Source organism: Hetaerina americana, unplaced genomic scaffold, assembly GCF_022747635.1.
Source record: "Hetaerina americana unplaced genomic scaffold, ioHetAmer1.1.p SCAF_12, whole genome shotgun sequence".
NCBI classification, from domain to species: domain Eukaryota; kingdom Metazoa; phylum Arthropoda; class Insecta; order Odonata; family Calopterygidae; genus Hetaerina; species Hetaerina americana.
The window spans coordinates 10132685-10151861 of record NW_027286292.1 but is presented as its reverse complement, the minus strand read 5'-3'; positions in this window follow the sequence as shown (position 1 = coordinate 10151861).

Here is a 19177-nt window from a genome sequence, read left to right as displayed (position 1 = left end):
ACTCAAAAGAAACTAATTTTTAGACGCTAACCAAGCCTGAGATATCTGGAGATAAATTGTATGCACAAACTCTCTCGTTGCGTCACTAGATAATTTTTTCATCGTGCTTAAAAGATATCTCTCTTCATCTGCCCCTAATTAGCAGAAACAATTAGCGCAACTCATGTTGGCGTGTCCATTTATGATGCCTCGTTTACATGCGGGTGAGCAGCCATCGTTTGGTAATGTAGCAGACTAATAGTTCAGCAAATTCGTAAGCAAAAGTATTAGATAGGTAACAGGACCTCTGCAGAAATATTAGCTTCTGAAGATATCGCTATAGTAGATGGCCGATGCCTTGAGTCTACAATATGCATGTCGAATTTCTTGAATCATTTCTGCTAATAATTAAGAGTTTATACGGCCTAAAATCCAAAGGCTAAGCCAATGACATAAAAACACAAGTGACGGCCGTACCTTAGCAGTTAGGTAGGCCCGGTAGTAATCGTGTTCATGGTGCAAATCAGCTTTTTGCTACCACAGGCACATGAAATGAATCCAAAAGGTATTAAAACCGTTTCAGATGTTCCAATAGGTGACATAATTTTGTGTCTTTTACAAAATTTCAATGACGGAGTATAAAATGCCGTGTTATTTGAGAAAATCAATTCTGAGGTGGAAGTGGACTGCTCGCAGCCAAAGATATTTTAAAAGCGTATTTTGTCGAATAATAGGAGCTCTATTAGAATTTTGTTATCTGCTATGAAGAAATTAAATCAAAGAACAATCACAAAAGTATTTCAGGGTTTTTGGATAGTGGTCATACCAACAAAGGTCATGAGGAGAAAAAGGATTTCGTGTAATAACGGAAGCATCGAAATATTTTTTTCAATTACTTTATTAAAGCTCCCCTAAACTTGAGCTCTTTTGAAAGAAAATATTATCTTTTGTGGTTGATTTCAGTACGACCGTGCTCCAGGTACTTTGAATTGGACACCTCACGCGTCTTATAACGAGCGTCTAAATGAACAGTTTCCCGGTGGAATGTATAGAAAAACGCTGAAATCGCAGCCGGCACTTAAGTTCATATCCCTGAGCCATTACCATGAGCACCTACACTCGACAATGGGCCAATTGAGTCTCGCTAATGAAGTAAGCAGTTTTAAATACTTGAAATGAAAGCCGAAATCCGTGATCACTGCACACATAGTGGTACTAATTGCATTTGTTATTCCCTCGCGTAGGCTTCTCATGTTTAGTTACAATACTAATATTGTTGTTATTTAGTTCCTGAACGTATTTTTATAACTCTTTAAAGATAAAAGTTTCGTAGTATTCGATTTTGAATAATAATACGAACTCGTTGGCGTTGAATCTCAAAATCTTCGCAGCTCTGCTTTAGGTTTGCATATTTTTTCTCATCGATGCATGTATACAGGTCCCCGAAGACTCCTTTCTAGGGGCATACCGGTCATGGCAGAGTCGCTGGAAAAAATGCGTAGAGGCCCAAGGACAGTGCTTCGAAGAATGTAAACTTTTGTGCAAATCTGTTCAATTAATTACAAAAAAATACTAATTACATTACTTTTGGAATGCACCCTATTATATTTATATGTATGTATGTATGTATGTATATATATATATATACACATATATATATACACTAATATATACATATATACAGGGTCGCACCCAAAAGTGGTAGGACTGATTTTCTCTGGCGCGAACAGAGCGGTGGAGGGGGGTCTGCCTGGCAGGGTAAGGTGGAGGGGGCTCTTAGCAACAGACCGACACCAACCCCAGTCGCCTGCGGGCTGTCGTTGAGTGAGAACACCGTTTTTAGTAAAGCAAGTTTTTTGTCCGCGTCGAAAAACAAAATGAGTCTGAATTTAGAGCAACGTTATTCCGTGAAGTTTTGTGCGAAACTCGGGAAGACGGCAACTGAGACCCTCGATATGATCAAGCAGGCTTATGGGGACACTGCCTTAAGCCGTTCCACAGTATTTGAGTGGCACAAGTTTTTTAAAGAGGGTAGGGAGCTCGTTGAAGACGACCATCGCTCCGGACGGCCGTCGACGGCAAGAACCGACACGAATATGGACAGAGTGAGGACACTGCTGAACACAGACCGACGCTTAACCAGTGAAGAAATTGCAGACCAGTTGGGTCTGTCTGCATCCAACGTCCAACGCATTATTTCACAGGATTTGGCCATGCGCAAGGTGTGCGCCAAGATGATGCCGAAAATTCTGAGTATCGCGCTCAGAATGGCGCGCTCGTCGTCAGACAGCTCCTGGCCAAATACGGCGTTGCCACGTTGCCGCACCCGCCCTATTCTCCCGATCTGGCACCACCGGACTTCTTTTTCTTCCCCCTGATGAAAAGACAGCTCAAGGGACGACGTTTTGACTCGATAAAGGCCGTTCAAGAGGCTTCGACGACGGTCATCAACGGCATCTCCAAAGAAAATTTCCAGCGGGCGTACGGGGAATGGGAGCAACGTTATACTAAGTGTGTAGCAGCTCAAGGAGCATACTTTGAAGATTATTAAGTCGATGCAAGTATATCGTCAATAAAATTCTTGTAAAAAATCAGTCCTACCACTTTTGGGTGCGACCCTGTATATATATATATATATATATATATATATATATATATATAGAGTCTCTCTTGAAGAGGGCCTCTGAGAGGGCCGAAAGCTCGAACAATTTACCATGTGAGTGCTTTTAAATGTGTCTATTCTTTTCTATTTGTGTTATATTGTGTCAGCCCATTATTGTGCCGCTCGTGTGAGTTTTTCCGTACAATCGTTATATATATATATATATATATATTAGAAATAAATCAGACCATAAATTACATGTTGGGGTGGAATTTGCACATAAACGTATACAGATGTATATTTATGTATGTACATTTAACTAACACGGTAATCAACCACATAGTCGGTTTAGTAGGTGATGGTAGAGTTCGAGTTAGATATGCATAAGTAGCACCTTCGATATAGGCGAATCTAAGGGAAAAACATATTGCCTTCATTTTTTCACATCCACCTGTGCGGTAAGCAAATGTCTGTTTCTTCAAGGCAGCGGGATGCATTTTCCCAGGTTCGCTCTGAGTTGATGACACCTAATTATTTTACGTAGTCAGTGACGCTTATTGGAACTGCTCGAAGTGGTTGAGTATTAGCTCCGGAGTGCGAATCTTTACGCATGCTTTTTTCTGTAATCAGTATATTAACATGTATTTTTAGTACTTATTTCATCATATGCATTGCACTTCCAAAAAAATAATCTGCAGTTCACCCAAGTTATTTGAATGATCCTGTATTGCTGTGTAAACTCTGTTGTATCAGCCGTGATAGCTCTCCGCTTTTTGCACTGTATTGATATTGTTGAAACACTATATGGTTCTATTAGGAAAGGTTAAAGTACTGTTATATTTTTATTAAATGACGGCATATATAATTTTTGTTTAACTCTAATCAACAATTTAAAGGTTTAGAGGACATCCTCTATCCTAAATGAAATTATTTTGGAATTTATTCCGTTTCTCTACATTTTAATGAAATCCATCTTTTTGTATGAAAAAGATATTATCCGCTTTTTTGTTACTTAGCCCAGATTTTAGAATAATCATTATTGTTTGATAGGTTAACGTTTAGGTGAAGTGTCAAAATATTCAAGTAATAATGACCTTATTTGAGGAAAGGAAAATAAAAGCAATTCAAAATGAATATTAATTGAGCCAAGGAAATGGTTTCACTGCGGCGCAGCATCACCAGTTGGAAACTTGCATTGCCTTAGTCACGCGTGCGTTCCCAAATTGCCCTGATTATTTATACCTATGGCGTATATTGGCTATGGTCAGGTTTATTTTCAACTGATGATTCTGAGCCGCAGTGAAGCTATGGTCATGGTTCATGAGAAAATGCAGTGCTCTTTTTCCTTCGCCATCAAAGAATTCCACGAAGTAAAATCATAGACGCAGTTTTATCACATTTTCTATTTTTGAAGCCACTCTCATAGTAAGCTTTCAATTGGTAGCTCTCTCTATGGATATCACAATGATGCCTATCTGGAATGAGGTGCTCCTGGAACCTATATAATGGGGGTATAGTCTCCTATCGCTTACGTTTTAATTGAAACCAGTATTTATTGTCTTTTATTGGGATACGATTGAGATCTTCCACCCAACTCCTAAATAATACATTGTAGACAATTATAAACACCCATACCCTAGGTGAAAAAACCGACCCTAAGTGGGAATAGAACCTGACTCTGGGTTGAATGTCGGGAATATTATCCCGCCGCCACTAGGTCCGGCTTTCCCTTAAGGCTAGGGATGACGTCAGCTGCCTTCTAGTCCTTCATATATATTGCCATGCTGCGTATGAACTGGAGGAGTGTGCAACGTCGACAGTCTTTGAGATTTTTATCAGTCTCCTCCGTCGCGGAAAATTAATTTTGTTTCAACGAGAATAAATTGTTGAATTTTCCCCCTACGCGGTACATAGTCGCGTACGAGGAAAAGTCGCAAAAGTTCATGGCTCAGAACTGCGCGGTAGGGTGAGAAGTAGATGAAGAAAAAGGGATGTGAGGGAACGGAGGTTTCGACATTATGTCCGCGAGCATATGCTGAAGGGCACAGCCGGCAGAGCAAGTCACAGGGCACACAGAGGGGAAATTCATTGTCAGCTCCTTTGAAGTTTTGTAGTGCGAAATAAATGAGCCTGTTATATACGTAGAGAATACATGAAAAATTGCGGCAATTCAAACGTGCGAACGCATTCTAAGAAACAATGCAGAAATAGACAAAATAAAACTATTTATTTCATGTAAATTATTGCCCAGGCATTGATCCCTTAAAAATAACACTAAGGGCTATATATGACATCATAAATGTTGACTTCGGAGACTAGCAGTAAAGCAAGAATGAATAAAGCAATCTGACTGCCCGAAGAACTGTTGTAAAACCCATTCTCTGATTGACAGTGAGAACAAATGCACCTACATACTGCCCAGAGAACAAATATTTTCAAGATTTTAATTATAAAATTATCATTAATAAAGAACCACATTCATTTAAATTCAAATAGAATTTTCATTCTTTGGTTAAGAGTTAATGATGCCTTCAGAATACGACCATATCAACACTTATAAAAAACTCAACTATAATGTTTACTATTAATTCAAGTATATCAACACTTTCTAATCAGCTTTATGACTTGATTGGGGTTTTAAGGACTGCTATGTCATAATTAAACTTCTTCACCTTCCTATTCACGAAGGAAGGAATTTTACCACCGAAAAATAATGCAAATAATTGTTGGGTGCACACAGCTGCATAAGATGGTGTAGGATATGAGTAATGAAATCGAGAGGAATCCGCAAAGATCAATTATTGACATTCAAAATTAGTGGTATGTCACAGCCGCAAACGTACTGTCCAAATAACTAGGCTAGCAATAATAAGACTTCCACCAGAAAGGGAGGAAAGTAGAAAGATCCCTTTCTAAATTTTAAATCAGACTGAACTGTAAATACGATATATTATGCTCATTAACCATCCTGTTTCTGCCTATTTCGGCGTAGAATCCTCATTTTTACACCTTATTGAATAAAACATTTGCATAATACGGAAATAAAAGACTCTCCATTCTCGGGATGTCACCGCGTAGGTTGTTTTTCTGACAACAGTTTCGCCCGTGTTTCAACGAGCGTCTTCAGGTCGAAGATGCTCGTTGAAACACAGGCGAAACTGTTGTCAGAAAAACAACCTACGCGGTGACATCCCGAGAATGGAGAGTCTTTCATCCGAACGCCGCGAAAATCTACGATCCAATACGGAAATAGCTTTAAACAGTAAACTTTTTTGAACTATCGTATGTGCTAGTCAACTGAAAATCAATAACCATTATAATTTCCAGAAGTTTAAACTCAGCCCCTGTTTCTGAGGTAATTATAGGGAACATCTCTTCTAATAATGAATTAATTTTAGGCATAAAGTCTACAAATTACCTGCTTAGCCTACTCAGAGAATGACTCTTTGACGAACCACTTTTTGAAACAATGCATTTGCGATGGATCAACTATCATATCATTCTCTTCTACATCTATATCTACATGAATACCCCCGCGATCCACCAAAAATATGTGTGGCAGGGGGTGCAAGCACCCGATGGGAAGGGTAAGTGATAAGGTACGATATGGGAGAGGCAGGGAAAGAGGGAAAAAAATATTCAGTAAAAACCTAAAAAAAACGTGAAAAGTTTTGCGCATTAACGTGGCGCATCGAATGATACTTTGTGATCACAATTTGCCCTCCCATCCCTATTAGATGCAAATCCACTCAGGGGTTCACGTTCAAAATTTTCAAACAGACAAATTTCAATAGGGATATTGAAATGAAATAATTGACTTTGTAATTCCACACACTTTGAAGTGCTTGGAATTACAATATAATGTGGAAAGTGCACGGCTTTTCGACCTGTTTTTTAAATAATTAAAAAATATTCTGTTTTAGAGATGCTAACTACAGTTTTTGTAGTTATTACGCAGATAGTGCACTCTTTTACTTTCTAAATCCTTCCTGTGCGAGCGTATAATCCACTCCTTGCCCTTGTAAAGCGAGCACACAATCAAATTTTGAAAAAATATTAGCATTAAAACAGCACCAATTCAGCCAAGTATTGAAACCATGCAAAATACAAAAATATTTCATTTTTGGTAAGAGGGCTAAGCTCACTTAACGAGGTCCTTTGAGAAAGGAAAAAAGCTGTTTTCGTTTTGCGGCATGCCGGAGGTATTTTGGCAATTTATTGCTGAGCACCAAGTCCTCCTTTTCTTCCACATTCTTTCTATTCAAACATCTTATAAATTCAATGATACAGGGAACGGAGGAAAACTTCCATAAAACTCATGTTAATTTTCAGGACACTTTATAGCGCTATAAATCACCTACTTCAGTTACTTAGTTAACCCGTCGTCAAAGCATTAAGAGCATTTCCGAAACGCGCGTTAGAATTACAGTTCTAAACGCCCTCTCTCCCCTCCGTATACAGTGTGACCAAACCGTTAAACTCGGGGGGCACCTCGCACAGATTAACCTCCCACCCTAGTGTGCCCAATGAGCTTTTAAAGCTCCAGAGTCTTAGTCTCAAAAACGTCCACTGCAGTGTACCACGGCCTCTTTCGATCACTATAAAAATGAAAAACGAAATAGCCGTGGCCATAAACTTGATTGGCACCGGGTTTATAAAGGGGAGAGGTAAAAACAAAGTTACAAGTAAGGGGAAAGATAGGGAACACACACTAGGTTACTTGGGTATGTTTGAGAAACAGTGACCCACGTATACCTCAATCACACATGAAAAAGTAAAATTAATAAATAATAAAGCAAATTACAACAATGTCATTCAGTCATGTGTGCAGGACGGTGGCGTTTCCACATGACTGCCTTTGGTGGGCGATATGGCCACTTTGTATGAAATTGCTTTAAACATTAACTTTAGTACTCCTACAACACGGCAGAAAGAAATCACTCCGGGACGAAATACGAATAATATCATTTTGCAGGACGTCGTTAAGAGCCTTAGAATCATTTTCGATTAATTCGCATAATATTTTTCTTCTTAAGTTTCTCCTCCTTTAGGTTTTCTCCTAATAGTATTCCTCTTATGTGGTATTTCGATTTTTACTTGGATGCTTTAGCTATATCGCTGCATGGGATGCTAAACTGACGCTCATCACATGCCTTTGGTTAAAGAATAGGATAATGCCGTCACCATGTTTCTCTTTGACCATTGACACTGATTTTGGTCGTCCGTCATGACCTCCGGGACGAGTTTAGCGCAATTCTTTCGCATCGCCAAATTTTTATGTATATGTATACATACATGTAGGTATATATATATATATATATATATATATATATATATATATATATCATTATATATACATATCATATATACATACATATATATATATACATATATATATCATTTAATATACATATCATACATACATATATATACATACATACATATACATATGTATGTATACACACATATACATGTGTATAGGTATGTGTGTGTGTGTAATGGCATACGTATTATAATGGTAAATAAATGTATCGTAAGCTGGCACGCCGTGAAAACGGCTTACATTAAAAAACCATTAAAACAGGCCCCATTCATCCCCCGTTAATGTTTTCATATTGAAAAAGAAAAACATTTTAATTCTCTACTGACTCTTTTTTCCCAATTACTCTTTTAATATTATCTCCCCATATTCTATAGTAAAATAGGCGAGCACCTGATGGATGATTCCTAGCATTACATATTTTTATATTTTCTTAATTTTATTTTGGTCCATCATGAGATCGGAGTGATAATAATGGATAAATAATTGGTGATAGTTAAGAAAAGATATATTATTGCAATGCTCCGCTTCATCCATTAAGGGCTTAATTTGAAATGGCGTAAATTTTAAAGTGTGCCTGGAATATGGATTTTTTTTCTTTTTTCTATATGGAGTATCTAAAGACCATTGAGTAAAACCTGCTGTAAAGAAATTTCGTTTGACACGCAGGAAAAGTAGTTCTAAGGAGGTAGTAGTAGACAGGGGTAGAACAGTAGGACCGCAACCAGGGTACGTGTCACCGGGGGCAAATGCCGTTTTGGCCCGCTATCCTGGACAAATATCACGCGTTGTTCTGTTGTGGGCATTATCTTTCGTGCCAAAAAGAATTCAGTATACAAAAACTATTTACTAATTGAGCGCTACCCCAGCCCGGAGAATATGCCTCACCCGGCCCCTCTCCGCCCCACAATCGTGGCCTTGGCCTCTTACCAACTCAAAGTTGGAAAAGAGGAAATATGACTACTTGAGAAAGGTCAGTTTGGATGAAGAAAGGGAAGTAATGAGGATAATAACAGCAAGTATTGTGGCCACGATGTTTCTATTCACCATGCGGATTTCGACTAGGTGTTTGTCATAGTACACTACGCTGGACCGCTTTCATGAACGTGTTTCAGAACACTGGAAGGATAAGGACTCATCAGAATATTGTATTTGACTTTGACTACCCGAGTAAGGGGAGGTAATGGATATTGACTCCGTATGGGCGCACTATGCAGGAATGTGAAAGAACTAGCTCGGATTAAAAAAGGAAAAAAAATTCATATAAACATGAGCGTACGATAAGCAGGCTTTTTGGTAATTACAGTTCACGGAGAAAATGGTAAGAAAGACGTGGGAGGAGTTGATGGTGGTACGTAAATTAGATGGGGAGCTGAACAAGTCATTTGATAGCGATCAAGTGCTAGTTTGCTTGTCAGCCAAAGAATACCAGTATTGCTGAGCGCATTGCACAGTCAGATTGAATCGTTCTGGATAAAGATAAATCACAGCCAAGCGACAGTAATAATATTGATAAAGAAATATCAATTCTTAAGTAATAATATTATAAGAGTAACACAGCAGGAGGGCTCCCAAGTAAATGAAATACTTTCCACGCTTAGGCAGTATTTTGAACGAGCTTGGGCTCTGTGAACATTGTGAGAATAACCCCTTTGTTAAATGGAGCATTTTCCAAAGGGAGGGAATCAATTACATCGATCGTAAGTTTCGGGGCAAAGAAAAATATTTTGAACATTACTCATGCCACGTAACATTTCAACATGCGGTGGTTTCGAAAGTTGACTGTTAAGGAGAGAAGATTGAAGTAGATTGGAGGTTCTCGATATATGAATTTGGAGGAAAAAGGATAAAACATAGACGGAAAGTTAGACAATCGAAGGAATGTTAGGAAAATAGAGGAAGATATTTTTATGCATAGGGACTCCTAAAGCAGGAAAAGTGAATGGAAGAGCTATTAATCGGTAACCGTGGTGAAAAATATCGAAATGGGAAGAGAGAATGTTTGGTGAAGTAGAGGGCAGAAAATAATAATCATATATTTGATTATAACCCTATCGGAAGATTCACAAAGGGCGTAAACTCATGAATGAATTAGTCAAATTATTCTTCCGGGCAACTTCGCATAAACTAATCAGCAGCGTTTCTCCGACTGTGCTGCCGACTTCTGCAGGTCAGTGTAGGTGTTTAAGATGCAGTAGGACTGTCGCCCTACTGCATCGTAAACATTTATTTTTGGACGCTAGAATGGGCGAGGAATGGGATAGCATGTATCCATCCTCCCTGAATGAATTATTGAATGCTAGTGGGGCTTTCGAACTGATAGGCTCATAATATGAACGAAACATTATGTATCAGTTCCTTCGGCTAAAATATAGCAAATAACTGACATCGATTTATAGACTGCTAAAAATAAATAACGCCTTCTACAAAAAAAGCTTCAAAATAGGTATTTTTGAGTACTATCTTTCACATAAAGATCGTTATTCGAATGAAAATATAAATAACTCGTAAGATTGAACATTATTTTTATCCTGTTAACTTCGCTTGTAAATTTTACACGGTTTGTGAAATATAAAGAACAGTCACCAGGACAACAGAAAACGGATTTTAATAAGAAATGAACTTGTCGTACATCATCGCCTTTTTTAGCTCCTATTTTGTTCTTACGCAAATTCTCTCCCTCATTCCTCCTCATTGAGATTTTGAATTCTACCTCAACCACCAAATCTGCTGCGCTTTTAACATTTTCGCTTAAATTTTCCCCGTCTCCTTTTTACAATCTACCGATAGATTTATCTCTTCCATATCCTATGCAACTTCATTAGCTTCCATCTTTGCTCAAACTATTTTCCCCCTACTTTTCTCCAGAATCACAGCTCAATGGCCATTAATTTAATTGGCAACGTTTCTACAACACCTCCTAATACAACTCTACTATCCAGTGCTAAAGCTCATCTAATCTTTTCTTTATACGTCAAACCACAACGCATGTGTGCTCTCATTTCTTCAATTTTATTAATTCTTTTCAGACCAAACAATCCTTCACCCAATGCCCCCATTTATTTGGCAGAAATAATGTGTACATTGTTCAGCATTTTTACTCTCTGACATTCAGAGTTTGTTTCTTCTCCTTAAGTCTTGAGAGCCCCATTAAATTTGTTTTTCTTTCTTGAGTTATAGATTGAGTAACCCCGAAAACTAAGGAATCGTGCTAACTTAATCCATCATTTAATTTGGCAATAAGTCATCGATTCTAATTTTGTCTTGGCGGAGCACTCCATTCTTCACACAGTTCACAAGTGCGTAATATTTCTTTTTGGTGCCACTCGTTACTTGTTTCATTCATTTCATCTGCGATCCTCTTTAGTTTTTGCCATTTACTATTCCCTCGACGGCAGTCTTCATCGGCACATCGTGCCTCAAAATTCTCCCGATTTTTTTTTGTCAACATTTCTATTGCCCTTCTTTTGATGTTTACGAGAAAATGTGTTTCAATCTTTATAATCAAAGAAACAAAATTTCTAAGGCAGGTCAACTCGCGATAGCTAAACAAAATCCTACTCTTCCTAGAAACTTTTCATTCAAATTATTTGATCCGCTTGTCTCATCTTCGTCGTTCTCCTGCATGACCACATTCACGATGCTTCCATTTTTCTCTTTGCTGCTCTTTTTTAAAGGTAGGCTTTAAATGTTGTTCATTTTGAGAGTACTAATTTATTAAGGTTCATTGAAGGAGTTAAGATGTTGCTCAGGATGTACCTTATGTAAGGAAAATTACATTATTTTAACCACTGATTATGAAGAAAAAAATTTTATTATCCTCAATCACCAAAAATGCATTGTGCAAATACTCAGTAATGAAACTGTCTTTACAGAATTATCTGAGCATTTATTAGTCGACCGAAAAAGTTCTTGTTCAAGTTTTTGGTTTTTTTTTCAGTGTCATATATTTTCATATCGCTGAAGAAAAATGCAGTCATCATCCATCATAGTACACTTTCATTCGGTACTAAATCAAATTTGCATCAGACAATTATAGCGAAAAACTCTTTCGCCAAACATACATACGCTTTTTTATTGTTCTGAAATATGTGCCCGTTTGATGCACAGAAAAGCTCGGATATCACAAGTTGTGTGAAAGGTAGGTACCCAAAATATTTACCTGCCAACACAATGAGCAAAGAATGTTGAGTGGATGAGCATTTTTGGACCGCCATCAACGATCCCGACCTTGCACCTAGTGACTACGAATATTTCCTCTGGCACTTGAAACAGTAGTTTAGTAAACATAATAGTTCCAGGTTTAATTATGTGGAATTCCTTCATTATGAGGGTAAAAAAGAAACTTTACACTTCAACAATTAAGATTTAATATTTCACGACCATGGTTTCGATGCTGCGCATCATCACCAAGTGATAATGATGATGCGCAGCATCGAAACCATGAACGTGAGATATTAAATCTTTACTGTTGAAGTGTAAAGTTTCTTTTTTGCCCTCATAGTGTCTTAGTGAACAACGGTTTGAAGACGACGAGGAACTCATGACCGCCGTTGTCAACTGGCTCAACTGTCAGGCGGCGAACTTCTATGCTGGGGATTAAAGAATCTGGTGTAGCATTACAAAAAGCGCTTAGAAGGGAAAGATAATTATGAAGGAATGTGAAGTAGATTTGTAGAAAATTAAATTAAATCAAATCTGCCAATTATAAACTTTTCAAACGAATATATTTTATATGATCAAACGGCCCTTGCTCTTCAAATATGTGTCGTGTTAATGATAGCGCCGATATTTACGAAAGATGTGGGATGGAGAATGTATTTATCTTGCGGATCCTTGCAAAGGGCAGGAAGGATAGGAAAAAGTTTTAAATGACCATATGGCATTTATGGACGGCCCCTCACTGCCCATTCCTCATCTCAAGGCTACCATCTAGCTAAGGAAAATATGGGTAGTACAGCAGAGGAAGTATTTTCCCTGTAGAAACGAAATATCATTCGTCACTGAGCGTTTCGTATGTTATGCCATCCTCATGGTTTGCAGGGTAGAGCGGGGGAATGATGGTGTGCATGCATAGTTTACCTCTACTGTTTGGGAGGAGAGACGTATTCGACCTAGATCTCCAAAATGTTTAGGTACACGCCGATCGTTTAAGTTTAACCCTGACACACCAAGGATAACTTTAGCTTTGCATTACGTTCGAAGATGAGACAAAAGTGAAAAGTTAGAAAGGAAAATATTGCACAAATAATAGATAAAAGGAAACACTTTTCCCTCGCACAATTCCAGACCACACAATACAAAGTATAGCGTAGTACAGATTGAACTTTCCAAGTGCCATTAATCACCGATTATTCAATTGGATAGTGGTCCAAAAGCTCTGCCGCACGTCCTCGTAGGATTCTTAAAAGGAGAGTTGTAAATAGTTACCATGCATAAATATTTTACAAATTACATCAGGGTGGAATGAGGATTGAGTTGATTCTCCTAGAGCAGCAAAACCTTCTGCCACTCCATCTCATTTTTGGGTGACCCCGAAATCAATTTAGGTCATCCCCGAAATCAATTTACATTTCTTAGCATCAGTCAATTTGACTGAAGAGGAAATTTCCACCCACTCAACGTTTTCTGGTGAACGGCGCATCTCGAGAGAAGGGCTTTGCGTGACAAACGGCGTGAGGTCAAAAACAGGATGGGCGATAGCGATGAAATGACCATCACTTTTTTGGAGAGATATTTTGCATAAGAGGTTCCCCGTCTTTCAATAGGGGGTACTTCTTCTCGCCTCAACCACGAGTTTTCCTTTTTTTTACGAATTTTCCTCCGTTATTTCTATTTTCACAGTGTTGATGGGATGTTGCATTGCTTCTTCGATGGGAAGGGAATTCCCAGCTCTTGCGGTCCACACTACAACACATGTAGCAAACATTTAGATGACGGTATTTTTTTATCCTTTTCACTAATTGTCCCACCTTTATGAATTCCATGGCACGATTTTGATACAAAGCTACGATAACGTGAAGATTTGCTTGGTGAACATGCGTCACGAATGCTGTAGTTATGTAATTAATTCATGGAATAGTTATTTCTCAGGGAAATTACTATGCCAAGAGAAATAGGACCCCCTCCCTTGTGCATGGAAAAATACATTTTCCGCCGTTAGGGATGGACAGGAAAGGATGGAGGGTGGAGAGAAACCCGGCGTCGGCCTTAGCCTACTCTTTACGAAAGGCGCCAAGGGGTCCGCAGCTTAACGTCCCATCCGACGGACGGCATACTCACTCAAAGTGCCCTCCACAAAGCACCTCAAGTAGGGATCGAGATACCACTGAAAAATATTTAACACCGCCGGGATTTGAACCCTTGTCGTCTGGGTGGGAAGCCAGTACGATAGTCACCGACCGCGCCATCCCGATCCCGTTTACAAATGTTTTCTTGGAATAATCGGGCCACCGTCCAATCTGAGCATTCATCCATGCAAAAAACTTTTTTAAGCAACTCTAACCTTTGCAGCTAGAAAATATCAAAAACCGAAACATCTTCCGACATATTTACTGAATTCTCCGTGCATCAATTATCTTTTACCAATAATTAAAATTGTAATTGCTATTTAAAATCATATTTTTTCATTTATTAAATTGGAATTATCATTCAAATATCAATGCTTCTCAACAATTATTTTTCTCAAATTGTATTTATTAGTTACGTTTTAATTCAACCATTGGAACCACTTTAATAAATAACCCATAATTTTTATTTCAAAGTATTCTTCTGCGCTGTAGTTAACGATTGGTCGTCATCGCATAAATTATTCGGACCCTTTAATGTTAGTGCAGAGCAGTTAGTTTTCTCAGTTCCTTTCGAGGAGAAGCATGACATACGATATGCTCCGGAAAGTCTTACGCTAAAATATTTGAAACTGACATCATGACATGTGATCGATTACATATCATTGCTATCATCGTTACCAAACCCATATCTTTCGCAAAAATTTGATTTCAAGAGGCTACGCTACATTTTTTTCAAATTCATTAAGGAAACAATTAAATGTGTCCGCGGTGAAAGACAGCAAGGTAGTGGACGGCGTCAGGCGAGTGTGGAAGTGACAGCCCTGGCGGGAATTTCAACGCTCAATTTCTCATTTCCTCTCTCGCTTAGTGGCCGAAGTATTGGTGAGGGAGGGGGGAAATACGTAATACCCCTTTCAATTTTTTTTTGCTTTTTTTGCTCGCTGCGAGCGATGGTGAGTGAAGGCGAGATCGGAGTGCCAGTCCGAAGCGCCTCGATGACGCCCACTATCGTGAGGATAGGCCCTCACAGGCAATGTGATGGGGGAAGGGAGAGGTGCGGGAAAGGGCATTGGTTTCTCCCACCATCTCTCCCCAATAACCCCCGCAACCCGCGCCCGGGCATGCAGTGCCCACGTGAAGCGACAAGAGTTTTCTCCTCTATTCCCCGGCCACTGCGTGGGCCACGAGCATGTAATCCCCAAGAGGGAAAATCCAAAGTTGAACCAGACCAGACCATTTGAAGTAAACCTATAACTACTCCTTCGGATTCACATCCTTTAGAGGCAGAGTTGGTATTTGTGTTGTGGTAATTTTTAATAAGGTTGGTAGGGTGACAGGATAGTTCAGTTGTCTTGTTGTATTTCAATTACTTTTTTTTTCTTTTTTTATTATTTTTTATTTATTATTATTATTGTTTTTTTTATGGTTTTTTTTCCGTAGAGTTCATTGTTATAATTTTTTTTTATTTATTTATCATTTTTTTTTTACTTTGCTGAAAGCTCATTTATTTGGTAGTAAGGGTGAAGTGAGGGATACATTTCTCAGGTAGGATCGGGTGGGAGTAGGTTAGGGATATGCCAAAGCACAAGACTTTAGCAGGAATTTGGTCGAAATATATATATTCAAGACTTGCAAACAAACCACGACTGCAACTAACCATGCAAAAATCACGATTCGATTGCCGTTCATTCCTCTCGGATTTAAATTTCCAAAATTTTGGCTCGAGACGGCCAGGGTTAAAAGATAAATTATTCGACCCTCGTGCAGCGAAATTTTGTCCCCTGAAATTGATCCGCGAATACTGCGACACGTTCTTGATGAAATATAAATTACCGTTTGCAACAGCGTCTCAGACGTGACGGTGGAAACCTAAATAGTTTGCTGGGAATACCAGGGTCCGGGTAATTACATTGGAAGTAATTCCCCTATTGATCGATTGCTGAAAACCAATCTATTGAAGCAAGGCATTTTTTTGCTGAAACCTGCGTTTATTTTTGTCTAATTAATAGCTGTGTTTTACCATGAGAGCAATATGTTTACGTACAGGTGGATAGAATACGAGTATGCTTAATATCGAATTGAGTGGCCTCGAGTATGTGCCGGGAGAATATAACTTCTTATATGTTTACGTAAGATCCTTGGGTCACGAGGGAAATTCAAAGACCCAGGGGATAAACGCATCGTTTGTGTAATTGGTAGGAGAGAGTTCGCCGGTGTTCTGCTGCTTGGCTCTGGTCTCGTGGGCAGAGAGCACTTCGGTAAACCCCTTGCATATTTAACGTTCTATTGTATTCCTCACACGTCAGGCTCATTCTTTCCCTGGATTTCCTTTCTCCCGTCTCTTTTTCTCCTCTCACCTTTGCTTCGCACTGAGTGATCGCGCTACTCAAACCTACTACGTCTATTTTAAGAACGTCGGTCAACCTCTTCTATGAATCGTGTGAAAAAATTGTTGAAAATACCGCCGCGTGCTACGAAATTATTTGTACAAGCCACAATTTGCCTAACATATTAATTTCAACGCAAGTTATTAAGAAGCAAAAGCGTGCTGTAGAATCTTGCGACATATTTCTCAAATCAATATGGATAATTATAACAAAATAACTCAGCCAATATTGCCTATGATTCTTATAACATGTTATCATTCGAAGAGAAGACAAAATCAATGCTTTCCCATTCAAACGGAAGAACAATACTTTCATTTTGTGCATGTTGTGAATACTGTACTCCTTATGCAATGTCATTACAGGTACCAAATCTAAGGTAAACAAGCCCTTCAAAACGTCTACTAAATTTTAAAAAAGTGAGAATAAAAGCTAAAATGAATCTCCTACGTGAGCAGCTATATATTTTATTATTAAGCTTTAATGATGGTACGTCATCATCATCAGTATTTCACTTCTACGATTGGTTTAATGCAGCCCTCCATTCTACATGTACTCTATTTAATCTGCCGTAGAGTTCTCCATATGGTCCTATCCTCTTCTGCCCTTCGATATACTTCCTCGTTACTTAATTTGTATGTCCATTTAATCTTCAGTATTCACCCCCAACACAATGTTTCAAAGACTTCTATTCTTCGCTGGTCCACCTTTCAAAAGTTCCAAGTCTCGGAACCATAAAGCGTCATGCTCCACACGAAAGTCTTGACGAATTGCTTCCTTGGTTCCATCCTTAGGTTCTTTGAACATAGTAATTTCCTCTTCTTCATGAATGCGTTCTTAGCTTGGGCTATTCTTCGCTTGATGTCGGTCTAACTTCTTCCATCCCATGTTATGCTACTGCCCAGGTAGATGAAGGATTCCACTTACTCTAGTTTCACCTCTCGAATTATGAATCATGATGAATTCAGCTTCTCTCTTCCCCACAAAAGAATTTTAGTTTTCGTCTTGTTGATGTTCATATAATATTTCCCCAGTACTTGGTCCATAGCAATTAGAGCTGCTTCCAGGTCCTCTCGCGTTTCCGCCACTTAGGAAAACCGGAGTATGTTCGTTTGCATTGTCGTAACCTGATTATTGCAGAGGTTATGAATAGTTCTTCTGTCATTGTAGTCCAATCCGTCCGTCGTGTAATGGTCCCATTGAGGGAAAGGGCGCGCCGCGTAGGCGCCGATCAACGGGTGACCGCCTGGTGTATACCAGGCGGAGGAGTCCCTCAGGTGACGAAGGCGATCGAGGCGGCGGTCAAAAGCACGAAGTGCTCTAGGCTGCAGGTCGTGGCCCATGTGGGCACCAACGACGTCACGGACCGTGGATCCGAGGAGGTCCTCCGTTCCCTTAGGGAACTGAGCTCCGAGGTGAAGCGCGTCCAGGGCGTCGAGGGGGTTCGGCTGGGACTAACGGTCTGCAGCATCGTTCCGAGGGAGGATCGCGGGTCTCTGGTTTGGAGCCGAGTGGAAGGCATAAACCAGAGACTATCGAGATTCTGCTCAGACATAGGAGCCTCCTTCGTCGACCTCAGACCAACCCTCCGATCTTGCAGGACTCCCCTTAACCGATCTGGGGTCCATTACACGGCGGAAGCGGCGAGTAAGGTAGCGGATAGGATACTCGACCACTGTAGGCCTTTTTTAGGATAGAGGGCAGGTCACTTAGTGGGTCAATAACATCTGGGGATAGCGCGTATAATATTATTAATAAAAATATAAAAGTCATTGACAACACTGGCATTGATTTAGAAAGACATGTGACACGCACTTCCCCACAAAGGCGTCCTAAATTACAGTCAGGCACAAATAAGGACGTTATTCAACATCAAAATAATTTAACTATACTTGTTATAAATTGCAGAAGCCTCAAGAACAAATCAGCAGATCTAGAACACATAATCCAAACTCATTCCGCTGATATAGTATTAGGCACAGAGAGTTGGCTGTGCAATGATATTAATGACCAAGAAATTTTCCCAATAGATTTCAAAGTTTACCGACACGATAGAGATACAAGACCCGGAGGAGGGGTTTTCGTGGCAGTTAAAAGTCATTTTGAAAGCAGGCAAGTTTCATTTGAAAATAATAACATAGAAAGTGTTTGGTGCACCTTACTACGGACCAATCAACCCAACATAAATTTATGCTCTTTCTACAGACCTCCAGACTCAGATTTGAAAACACTTCACACCCTCAACGATCAAATTTACAAGTTTACACGTAAATATAATAACAGCATAAACATAATTGGTGGCGACTTTAACCTCCCAGGTATAGATTGGGACAGCAATATCGTTAAATCTGGGACCCGCGATCGCGAATCTTGCAATTCCATGATAAAATTGGTTCAAAGAAACTCCCTTCATCAAGCAGTACGCATGCCCACCCGTGGAAAGAACATATTGGATCTATTTCTTACAAACACGCCGGAACGTATTATTAGTGTATCAACTGATGAGGGCTTGAGTGGCCATAAAGCAATTAATGTCCATTTGGACATAGCAATAAAAAAGATTGTTAAACCAAAAAGAAAAATTTATAATTACCATAAAGCA